The 10,928-nt window shown below is 43.9% G+C and overlaps 4 non-coding genes across 4 annotated transcripts; 2 read left to right on the top strand and 2 right to left on the bottom strand.

The window, feature by feature from the left end:
• Window positions 1–243: 243 nt before the first annotated feature.
• On the top strand, window positions 244–316 carry trnaf-gaa (transfer RNA phenylalanine (anticodon GAA)). Its single transcript has one exon. It is a non-coding gene; the product is annotated as a tRNA-Phe (tRNA).
• Window positions 317–841: 525 nt separating this feature from the next.
• Window positions 842–914, top strand: trnaf-gaa (transfer RNA phenylalanine (anticodon GAA)). The gene has a single exon. It is a non-coding gene; the product is annotated as a tRNA-Phe (tRNA).
• Window positions 915–1,805: 891 nt separating this feature from the next.
• On the bottom strand, window positions 1,806–1,878 carry trnaf-gaa (transfer RNA phenylalanine (anticodon GAA)). The gene has a single exon. It is a non-coding gene; the product is annotated as a tRNA-Phe (tRNA).
• Window positions 1,879–3,957: 2,079 nt separating this feature from the next.
• On the bottom strand, window positions 3,958–4,031 carry trnan-guu (transfer RNA asparagine (anticodon GUU)). The gene has a single exon. It is a non-coding gene; the product is annotated as a tRNA-Asn (tRNA).
• Between the last annotated feature and the right edge of the window lie 6,897 nt (window positions 4,032–10,928).

Here is a 10,928-nt window from a genome sequence, read left to right as displayed (position 1 = left end):
CGTGTTGTCAATAGATCCAAATGTGACAACGAGGAAGACATTTAGACACCGCGAGTGCTTAGGGTCTGGAATGCAAATTAAGGGATATTAGTGGAGGCAGGTTCGATTATTGCATCCAGAGATAAATTGTATCGTTGTCTGAGAAGAAAAGAAATAAAAAGAATCTCAGAGAACATTGAAATTGGGAAATCACTCCAGAGGAGCTAGTATGGTCTAGACGGGCTGCATAGTTATCTTTCAACGGCCGAAATAGCTCAGTTGGGAGAGCGTTAGACTGAAGATCTAAAGGTCCCTGGTTCAATCCCGGGTTTCGGCAGCGAGGATGCGTATTTTATTGGAGGGTACATTATAATCCTTTCTTGCCCTCTCTAATAGCTTGTTTCGCTTGCTCTCGACTCCTCCTTCAAACTACATTTATTATCAAAGTATGTATGCAGTATACGACTTTCGATTCATCGCCAAAAGACCATTGCCCTCCACTGAAACAGCCCGACCCGCTAACAGTTTGGTTTTGTTTTCTCCACGTACTCCAGCCTCTCTTGTCTAATGTGTTACCTTTTTCTTTACACGTTTTGTTTATTTACGTTCAGCTTATGAACTCGGTAAAATATTCTGCACTTGAGATATTTCAATTGGGAAAGAAGAGGAAAACGGGACGATTATCTTCAAGGGTTAGCAGGGGCAACGTAGATAGAATGGTCTCTACCTGTAGTTTGGGGCTTTGTTGCAGTGCGGGTGACATTTTATCAGGATAGTCAATTATAAAAAAAAGCCAAAAAAATTAAGACGTTCAAACACTCCAGATACTCTACGACCAATTTCAATTACGCGTTTGTTATCAGCCGAAATAGCTCAGTTGGGAGAGCGTTAGACTGAAGATCTAAAGGTCCCTGGTTCAATCCCGGGTTTCGGCACTAGTGGTGGATGCTTCCTTTATTTTACCATGTTACTTTTTCTTTGGTGGGAACAATTCATACTTCTGCTCCGATTACATTTTCCGGCTGTTTCCTGTTCCAATTTAAATTTCAGATATTAAAATTGATGGGCGATAGGTCTCTACCACAGGTGGTGGGGTGGCGATAGGTCTCTACCAAAGGAGGTGGAAGGTGCTCTTCCCTCCGACAGACTGCAGGTCACCCTTGGGCAAGGTGTAGCACCTGCCTAGCCCCCCGATCAGGGTCATGTGAAGCCATGGGAGCAGGTGGTGGATGGTCGTATGAGCAGCTGGTGCATATCACAAGTCCTGGTTATGAGATCACTGATGCCAGGCAGACAATCTGTGTCAACTAAAACAGTCGGAAACTCCTACAGATGTGCCGTGGAGTCTGCATCACTGTCTAGTATGGCGGGTGGGGGAGGGGGGGGGGTGCGACTGCACAGGACAGTAAGAAGGTACAGAAAGTTGTAAGATTAGTCAGCTCCTTTCTTGGGCACCAGCCTCCGGAGTACCTGAAACATCTTCAAGGACATGCAGGACATGCCCTCTTCTCATTGCTACCATCAGAAAGGAGATACAGAAGCCTGAAGCTCAGCGATTCAGGAACAGCTTCTTCCCCTCTGCCATAAGATTCCTAAATGGACATTGAATCCATGAACACTTTGTAAAAAGTATATATTATTTGTTTTTGCACTATTTTAGTCTATTCAATATACACATAGTATAATTTTATTTTCTTTCTATATTATGTATCGCATTGAACTGCTGCTGCTAATTTAACAAATTTCACGACACATGCCGGTGATAATAAAACTGATTCTGTTGTACATGACTTAGTAGCGAATGTGGTGAATAGCAACAAAAGACCTGCCGAAACCCGGGATTGAACCAGGGACCTTTAGATCTTCAGTCTAACGCTCTCCCAACTGAGCTATTTCGGCACCTCATGGCAAATATTCTTTCGATTTCTGAAACAAACCTTTGAGTCAACATTGTGCTAACTTAATTATTTTATATGGAAATATATTTCTTTGAAGTAGTTTCAACCTGTTCAGTAACAAACCTAGCTCCTAAATTAGAAACCAGTAAATCAAGAAAATATGTTGACCTCTCCCACGCCTTTGGTACAGTATCGTTGTCATTCCAGTAACAAACAACGATATTAAATTCTATTTTTAAATGTACCTGGGGATATTTTTTAAAGTCTCCAAAATATTTTTAAAATATTCATTTCAAATCCATTTTTTTTTGCTCAGAAATCTAAAACATTTATCCAATAATCCAACATCTAGAGTGTTGCAACACACACAGAATGCTGGTGGAACACAGCAGGCCAGGCAGCATCTATAGGGAGAAGCACTGTCGACGTTTCGGGCCGAGACCCTTCGTCAGGACCTGCTTGCTGCCAGCTGTTGCTTGAATTTCCAGCATCTGCAGATTTCCTCGTGTTTGATCTAGAGTGTTCTAGACGCTCCACTATAGGGAGGACGTTGAGGCTTCTGAGAGGGCGCAGAAGAGACTCACCAGGATACTGACTGGTTTAGAGGGCATGTGCTATCATGAGAGGCTGGACAAACTCGGGTTGTTTTCTCTGGAACGGTGGAGGCTGAGGGGAGATCTGATAGAGGTTTATAAGATTATGAGAGACGTAGATGGCGTAGACGGGGGGGTATCTGTTCCCAAGGGTTGAAATGTCTAATACTAGAGGGCATGCATTGAAGGTGAGAGGGAGTAGGTTCAACGGGGATGTGAGAGGTAAATTTTTTTACTCAAAGGGTCGTTGATGCCTGGGATGAGCTGCCTCGTATGGTGGTAGAGGCAAACACATTAGAGGCTTTTAAAAGACGTTTAGATTGGCACATGAATAGAATATGAGGAAGATGGAGCGATATGGACATTGTGTAGTTTGAGTATTTTAGATTTACTTTTTAGCTGGTCGGCACAACCTAGTGGGCCGAAGGGCCTGTGCTGTAGTGTTCTGTGTTCCTGTCGTCGTTCTGGTTCCGGGACAGAAGACTACCATTTAGAGACTGGCGTTGCTAAGAGGCGGTTTTTTAAAAAAATAATATTAAGCTACTACTTACGAATCGGCATTAGCTTTAGTTTGTAAATTCTAGTTAACGGCCTAGCGTTTATTATTTTTTCTTTATTTCGGCCTAGTTCTTATTGAAGATCAGTGGACTATTGATGCGCTTCACGGTCAAGCTCTCGTACTTGGGCCGTAACCACACATCCTTGCCAGCTTTGCGATGCGGTATATATAACTCTGAATACATAAATGAGCGTAAGGAAGTCAGGCAGAGAAACACATGAAGTGCAAAGATTAGTTGGGGAAAAAGATACATTTTCTATTAGTGTAATGTGGGGCTCCTAGTGTAATAAGTTCTACCTTTTCTGCGTAGGAAATGATAAAATACTGAGATAAAGACACCTCACGGGGAAAGAAGCAACGGAGAGAGGAAAGAACAAGAGTTTTAATACAGCGAATTCACAACTAGAAGATGCATGAAGGGTCTCGGCCTGGTTTAGCACAACATTGTGGGCCGAAGGGCCTGTTCCCGTGCTATTCTGTTCTATGTTAATCTTAGAGCCCGATTTCAAACAGAATTAGTAGTTTTACTATTAATTTGCAAAACATATTAATGTAATAAATAGATTGTCAATCGTAAAGACCAAAATGCAAATAATTATATTTCAAAGGAAAATATTTACATATTTCGGATTTGAAAAAAGAACACACAATATGCTGGAGCAACTCAATAGGTCAATCAGCATCTATGGCGAGGAATAAAGAACCATCTTGCATTTATGACATAAAAGTGAAAGAAGTTGCATATGCATATATATTTAAAATATACATATGTGCATTTTGGTTTTGAATGATCCCGGGGAAGTGAAAGTAGGGCTTCCTATTTTACTAAAGTCAAGTATGTGGTGCAAATTTTAAGCAGAAGAAACGAATAGGCATAACTAATCTACTGAATAACTCTAAGTACAGGGCTGGGTAAAATTAAAACTTACGTCCCTGGGTGGGCTCGAACCACCAACCTTTCGGTTAACAGCCGAACGCGCTAACCGATTGCGCCACAGAGACCTGAAAACCAGCCCTTCCGCCTCTCTATTTGTTGCAGACTGTGCCAAGCACAATGTGCCAGTTAAATAGCACTCTTCCTTTTTTTTAACTTGGCAACCTACTAATAAGCACCTGTTTTTTAAACTTTTTTTTCTGGCTGGAAATACATCTATCTCTTCAGATGATAAATGTAGGAAACTCAACAATACCAAACGCAATTTATATTATAAAGTGAGTTCCATAGCATTAACCTGCATCTAGGACATCTAGGAGCAATGCCTCAAAAAGGCGCCATCCATCATTAAGGATCCCCACTACCTAGGACATGCCCTCTTCTCATTGTTACCATCAGGGAAGGCACACACTCAAATGATTCAGGAACGACTTCGCTTCTATCGCCCGATTTCCGAATGGACAATGAAGCCATGAACACTACCTCACTATTTTTTAATTTCTATTTTTGCACTACTTACTTAATTTAACTATTTTACTTACTATAATTCACGGTTTATTTTTCTGTGTTGTTATGCATTGCATTGTATTGCTGCCATAAAGACAAATTTCACGACACAGACAAAATGCTGGAGGAACTCAGCAGGCCAGGCAGCATTTATAGAAAAGAATACAATCGACTTTTCGGGCCGAAACCCTTCCGCAGGACCTGGCTGGAGGGTTTCTCCAGCATTTTGTGTGTGTTGCTCGGATTTACAGCATCTGCTGATTTTCTCGTGTTTGCTTCACGATATGTGCCGGTTAGATTAAACCTGATTGAGAATAAATCACGCAATTCCTGCCTCGGTAGCGTTTTACCTTTCCCACCCACCAGGTTGCACCTATCACCTTCTAGCTTTCCTACTTCCACTCCCCCTGTTCTGGCATCTTCCCCCTTCTTTTCCAGCCCTGATGAAGGGTCTCCGCCCGAAACGTCGACTATTTATTCATTTTCGTAGATGCTGCCTGACCTGCTGAGTTCCTCCAGCATTTTGTGTGTGTTCCTCTGGATTTCCAGCATCTGAAGACTTCCTTGTGTTTATAAATTGTGCAGGTTGATTCAGCTGTTAAAACATGAAAGTAAGTGTATCTTTTACCTCATATTCCCTTCTTTATCTCATGCCTCTCTTTTTCCAACTCCACCTTATTTGTTCTGAGATCTGAAACGCAACTGGACTGATTGATGGTTGGAGATCGGATATCAGCGAGTCTGAGACTCCAGGGCCAATGAGTGGGGGTCGGAGGCAGTCTGTGGTGGGATTGGAGGCCTCTGTGTGTGAGGGAATGGGTGAGAAAAGGACTTTGTTTACTACTGTTACTGCTTCTGCTTAACATTATGGACATGCTATAATAATAAAAATAACCACTTTATTAATGCAACACACACAAAATGCTGGTGGAACACAACAGGCCAAGCAGCATCTATAGGAAGAAGCAATGTCGATGTTTCGGGCTGAGACCCTTCGTCAGGACTAACTGAAATAAAAGATAGTAAGATATTTGAAAGTAGGAGAGGGAGGGGGAAATCCGAAATGATAGGAGAAGCCCGGAGGGGGTGGGGTGAAGCCAAGAGCTGGAAAGGTGATTGGCAAAAGGGATACAGAGCTGGAGAAGGGAAAGGATCGTGGGACGGGAGGCTCTATCTTTTATTTCAGTTGCTTGAATTCAGTTGTGTGTTGCTTGAATTCCCAGCATCTGCAGATTTCTGCATGACTACTTTATTGATCCCAAGTGGGAAATTAGTTCATTACAGCAGCAACATTTAAAAACACACTTAGCAATAATAGTAAATATAATAATAATATCAACTAATAATAAATAATAATATACACAATAATAATTTACCAATGTGCAATAATAATGCATGAAATAATAAAACAGAGACTTTTATACTATAATGTGTGTTCTCCTGTTGCACAGAGATGAACTGTTGTATATGCTTATTGCATTTGGTAGGAAAGAGTTTCTGTAACGATCCCTGTGACAGCGGGGCTGAGTGAGTCTGTTTGAAAGGGCGCTCTGCTGTTTATTCAGTAGGTCATGGAGAGGATGTGCCTGATTGTCCATAATGGATAACAGTTTGTTTAGTGATCTCTTCTCCACCATTAACTCAAAAGAGTTGAGGTTGTGTCCAAGGACAGGTCCAGCCTTAATGATAAGTTTATTTAGTCTTTTTGCAACACCGGCGCAGATGCTGCTCCCCCGACATAAAGCAGTAAAGAGGACTGCACTCACTACAACAGGCTGGTAAAAGATCTCCTACATCCTGCTGCACACATTGAAGGACCTCGGCTTCCTTAGAAAATGGAGTCTGCTCATCCTCTTCTTGTAAGCAGCCTTGGTGTTAGCTTTCCAGTAAAGTCTGTTGTCAAGGTGAACTCCCAAGTGTTTGTACTCCTCTACCACCACAACTTCTTCTCAGGACTTGTACACGGGACTCATCACAGTCCTCTTCCTCCTAAAATCAGTCACCATCTCCCTGGTTTTGGCCACATTCAGGAGCAGGTGATTTCTCCCGCACTACCCCACAAACTTTTCCACCAGTCCTCTGTACTCTGACTCCTGCCCATCTCTGATACACCCAACCACCGCAGAGTCATCAGAGATGTCTGCAAGTGACGAGACTCAGAGCTGCACTGAAGGTCTGAGGTGTACAGTGTGAACAGAAAGAGGGACTGGAAAATCCCTTGTGGCACTCCAATGCCACTCATCACCACCTCAGACAGAGAACTGCCCAGCCAAACAAACTGGGGTCTATCTGTCAGGTAGACAGTAATCCAGGAGATAGTGGATTTGTCTATACCCATCTTTTGCAGCTTCTCGCTCAGAAGAAGTGGTTAGATTGTATTGAAGGCACTAGAGAAATCAAAAATTATGATGCTCACAATGCCACTATTATCATCCCATTGGGAGTGAGCTCTCTGCAATACGTAGATGATAGCACCCATGATCTTGGTAGGCAAACAGTGGAGGGTCCAATGAAGATCTCACCTGTGGTTCATGGTAAGTCAGAACCAGCCTCTCCAGCATGAGATGTGAGGGCAATTAGTCTGTAGTCATTAAGTTCAGATGGAGTCACCTTCTTGAGTACAGGAACCAAGCAGGAAGTCTTCCAGAGCACCGGTATCTTTTCCTGACTCAGTCTCAGATTTTAAAGGTGTTGCAAAGTACCAGAGAGCTGACTCACACAGGCCTTCAGTACCCTGGAGCTGACTCCATCCCGTCCAGCGGCCTTGCCACGATGTAGTCTCTCTAGCTGTCTCTTAACCTGACCTGCAGTCACAGTCAGCCAGGGTGGTCATCACCACGGAGACAGGACACTCCAAAGTTGGGTAGTTTGGAACTGAGGGGAGGGAGGGGTGGAGGGAGAAGGCTTTGGGGGCAGGTGTGTGGTTTGGGCAAGTGGGGGAAGGGGACAGCAGGAGGTCCTGTGCTGGACCTGCTGAAAAACAAGTTCAATTCATTGGCCCTATTCCAGACAGCCCTTGATCTTCCTTTTCTTAACCTTGAAGCCAATGATCTGCTTCATGCCCAACCACATGTCCCTTATGCTATTCCACTGGAGCTTGTACTCCAGCTTCCTCTTGTAGGATTCTTTACCCTCAGTTCACTCTGTACCCGCCTCAGTACTTGTCTATCTCCAGACCTGAAGGCTTTCTTCTTCGTATTCAAAAGTCCTTTCAGGTCACTGGTGATCCAGGGCTTGTTGGTGAAGCAGTGTAGCGTCCTGGCTGGCAAGATGGTGTCTCACAGAGTTCGATATGATACAATCAGTCATTTTGTTAATGTCCTCCCTGAGTGGCTCACGTAACACATCCCAATCTGTCTTCTCAAAGCATTCCTGTAGTGGCTAAGGTCACCTCTTCATAATCCTTGTTAGCAGGACCAGATTGTGATCAGACCTGGCATGTGGGGGAAGGCCACCGGCACTGTAGGTGTCCTTTACATTCGCATACAGAAGGTCCAGTGTTCCATTGTCCCATGTAGGGCAGCAGACATATTGATTAAGAGTTGGTGTCGGTATGTGTGGCAACACTTACAGGCTGCCTCCCAGCACATTCTTAGCTTGTGTTGGTTGCTAACGCAAATGACACATTTTGCTGTGTGTTTTGATGTACGTAAGACATTGGAGCATAATTAGGCCATCTGACCCATTGAGTTTGTCTGCCATTTGATCGTGGCTGAACCATTTCCCCTCTCAACCCTATTCTCCTGCTTTCTCCCCTTAACCTTTCACATCCTGACTTAACAAGAACCTACCAACCTCCACTTTAAATACGCTCAATGACTTGTCCTCTACAGTCGTCTGTGGCAATGAATTCCAAAGATTCACCACCCTCGGGCTAAATAAATTCCTCTTCATCTCCATTCTAAATGGGTGTCCCTTGATTCTGAAGCTGAACCCTTTAGTCCTAGACTCCCATACTGTAGAAAACATCCTCCACACGCATCGATCTAGGCCTTTCAACATTAGTTAGGTTTCAATGAGATTCCCCCCCCTCCCCATTCTTCTAAATTCCAGTGATAATAAATAAATGTGATACATAAGTAAAGTGAATGTAACTTTATTTGTCTTTTTTAGCAAACAAAAAGATCAAAAGCCTTATATCTTAAGTGAAGACATCGGAACTATATTCTTATATGGTTTCTCTTTCATTACTCTGTCTCCATTCAGTCCAGCTCTTCATCTCTTCCTCTGTCTTTCCCCATCTCTACACTTGATATTATTTACTAATGTAGTTGACATTAAGGCATTTTAATGGATAAGTAATTAGGCTGGCAAGCACTTAATGTTTATCCCTAATTCCCACGAGAAGATGGCAGTGAAGGAGCTAGCTTTCACCACTCTGGTTGACGTGGCAAAGGTATTCCCACAATGCTCTTGTACAGGATTTACACCCTGCTGCAATTGAATAAATGGAAGTACTGTATATTTCCAAGCCATGGAATGGGGAATTGTAGGTAACGATGTTTCACTGTGCCTGTTGTACTTGTCCTTCTGGGTATTTACTGCCGTTACACTGCAGGCGTTTCACGTGCAATGAAGGTCCTCCATCTCTGCTGGTGTTCAGGGCTTCCTTCATGGTGTCAGTAACTTCCTATCTGTTTCCGAAACAGACAGTCTCGCAAGTTCCAAGTGGAGATTCGGGAATACTGTCACACTCAGATGTAGAAGGATTCTTCATTGCCGTTTCGGTACAATTTTGTTTTACCGGTCAGGGTTGTTAGCCCTGAGCTGAACCCGTAAACCTGGAGGAGTGGTTGTGGTGAACTACATATACCTGTCTGGACACGCCCCCCCCCCCCCCCCCCACCACCACCACTGACTGCTCCTGTGGCTCCTCCCACAGACCCCGGTATAAAGGTGATTGGAGCCTGGGCCCTGCCCTCAGTCTCCAGGATGTAGCATGGTGGTCAATTGCTGCTTGTTCTTTCTTCCAGTCAATAAAAGCCGATTTCTCGCCTCATGTCTCAGAGAGTTATTGATGGTGCATCAGTGGTGGACCACTCTTACCCTACCCTTTGACCTGTTAGGCAAAGATGACCCTACCAAGAACCAAAGCATAAAGCCCTGACTCCAGCAAACGAAGCTCCCTGGGTTATTGAGGCATGCAATCCATGACAAGGTTGTGTTCCTCTTGGACGATCCTTCTGGGTAGAGATCATGGATCTGACAGTCCTGATGCAGGTATCTACCAGAAATGTCAACAGCTCCTCTCCCTCCACAGATGCTGTCCTTTGGCAGTTTGTTCTTTTGTGTGGATCTGGGATGTGTTATCCCAACAGGCTGGGCATGTAGTCTTTTTGTACTGCAACCACTGTGTACCCATGGTGAAGGGAGTGTAATCATAGGTCGGTGGATGTGGTTTAGATGAAGGAGGGTAATTTATTCAGGATGGTATCTTACTAATCCTTCAATTTTTCTGTGTGTTCCCTTCCCCTGGCTTTCACTGACTCTTTCTAGTTCTTCTGCATTCTATAAAGTTATCAGAGGTGCTACAGAGAGACAGCACCGGCCCAAAATCCAGTCTCAGTCCAGCCATCAGTTGTGGCAGGGCTTACATGCCATAATGGATTACATGTTGAAGCAGCATCGCTGACAACATCATATTCCTTCCTGGTGAGCTCAACAAGATTCAAGATTAAACTTTGTTTATCACATGTACATCAAAACATGCAGGGAAATGCACAATCTGTGTTAACGACCAACATACCCAAGGATGTGCTGGGGCATCCTGCAGGTGCCACCACACGTTCCCCGCGCCAACATAGCATGCCCACAATGTTCAGTGCGCATTCTCCACACGTTGTGAATGGAAAGGAATGTGTATGCCTCCACTTCTCACAATCGGCATTGTTATAGTTTTACCTTGTTCTAATGTAATGCACTATCTGTATGAGCAATATGCAAAACAAGCTTTTCACCGTATCTTAGTACATGTGAGAAGAATAAACCTATACCAATACTTAAACACAAGAGATTCTGCGGATGCTGGAAATCCAGAGCTGCTCACAAAATGCTGGAGGAACTCAGCAGGTCAGGCAGCATCTACAGAGAGGAATAAACCATCGACGTTCTGAGCCGAGACCCTTCATCGGGGGTGCGGGGGGAGCCAGATTTTAAGCTGGCAGGTGATAGGTGAAACTAGGTGATGGGGGTGGGCTGATGAATTAAGAAGCTGGGAGGCATTAGGTGCAAGATGTAAAGGACTGAAGAAGAAGGGATCTCATAGGAGAGGGGAGTGGACCATGGGAGAAAGAGATTGAGAAGGGGAACCAATGGGAAGTGACGGGTAGGCGAGGAGAAGAAAAAGAGTACGAAAGGAGCCCGAATGTGGAATGGAAGGGGTAGGGGCTAGAGCTTTTTTCTTATTGATGACTATGTTCTCCATTCTGTACATATCTCCTGTTCCTTTCCTCTTTTCC

Source organism: Hemitrygon akajei, chromosome 19 (genome assembly GCF_048418815.1).
Source record: "Hemitrygon akajei chromosome 19, sHemAka1.3, whole genome shotgun sequence".
NCBI classification, from domain to species: Eukaryota; Metazoa; Chordata; class Chondrichthyes; order Myliobatiformes; family Dasyatidae; genus Hemitrygon; species Hemitrygon akajei.
This window is presented reverse-complemented; position numbering and strand designations above follow the sequence as displayed.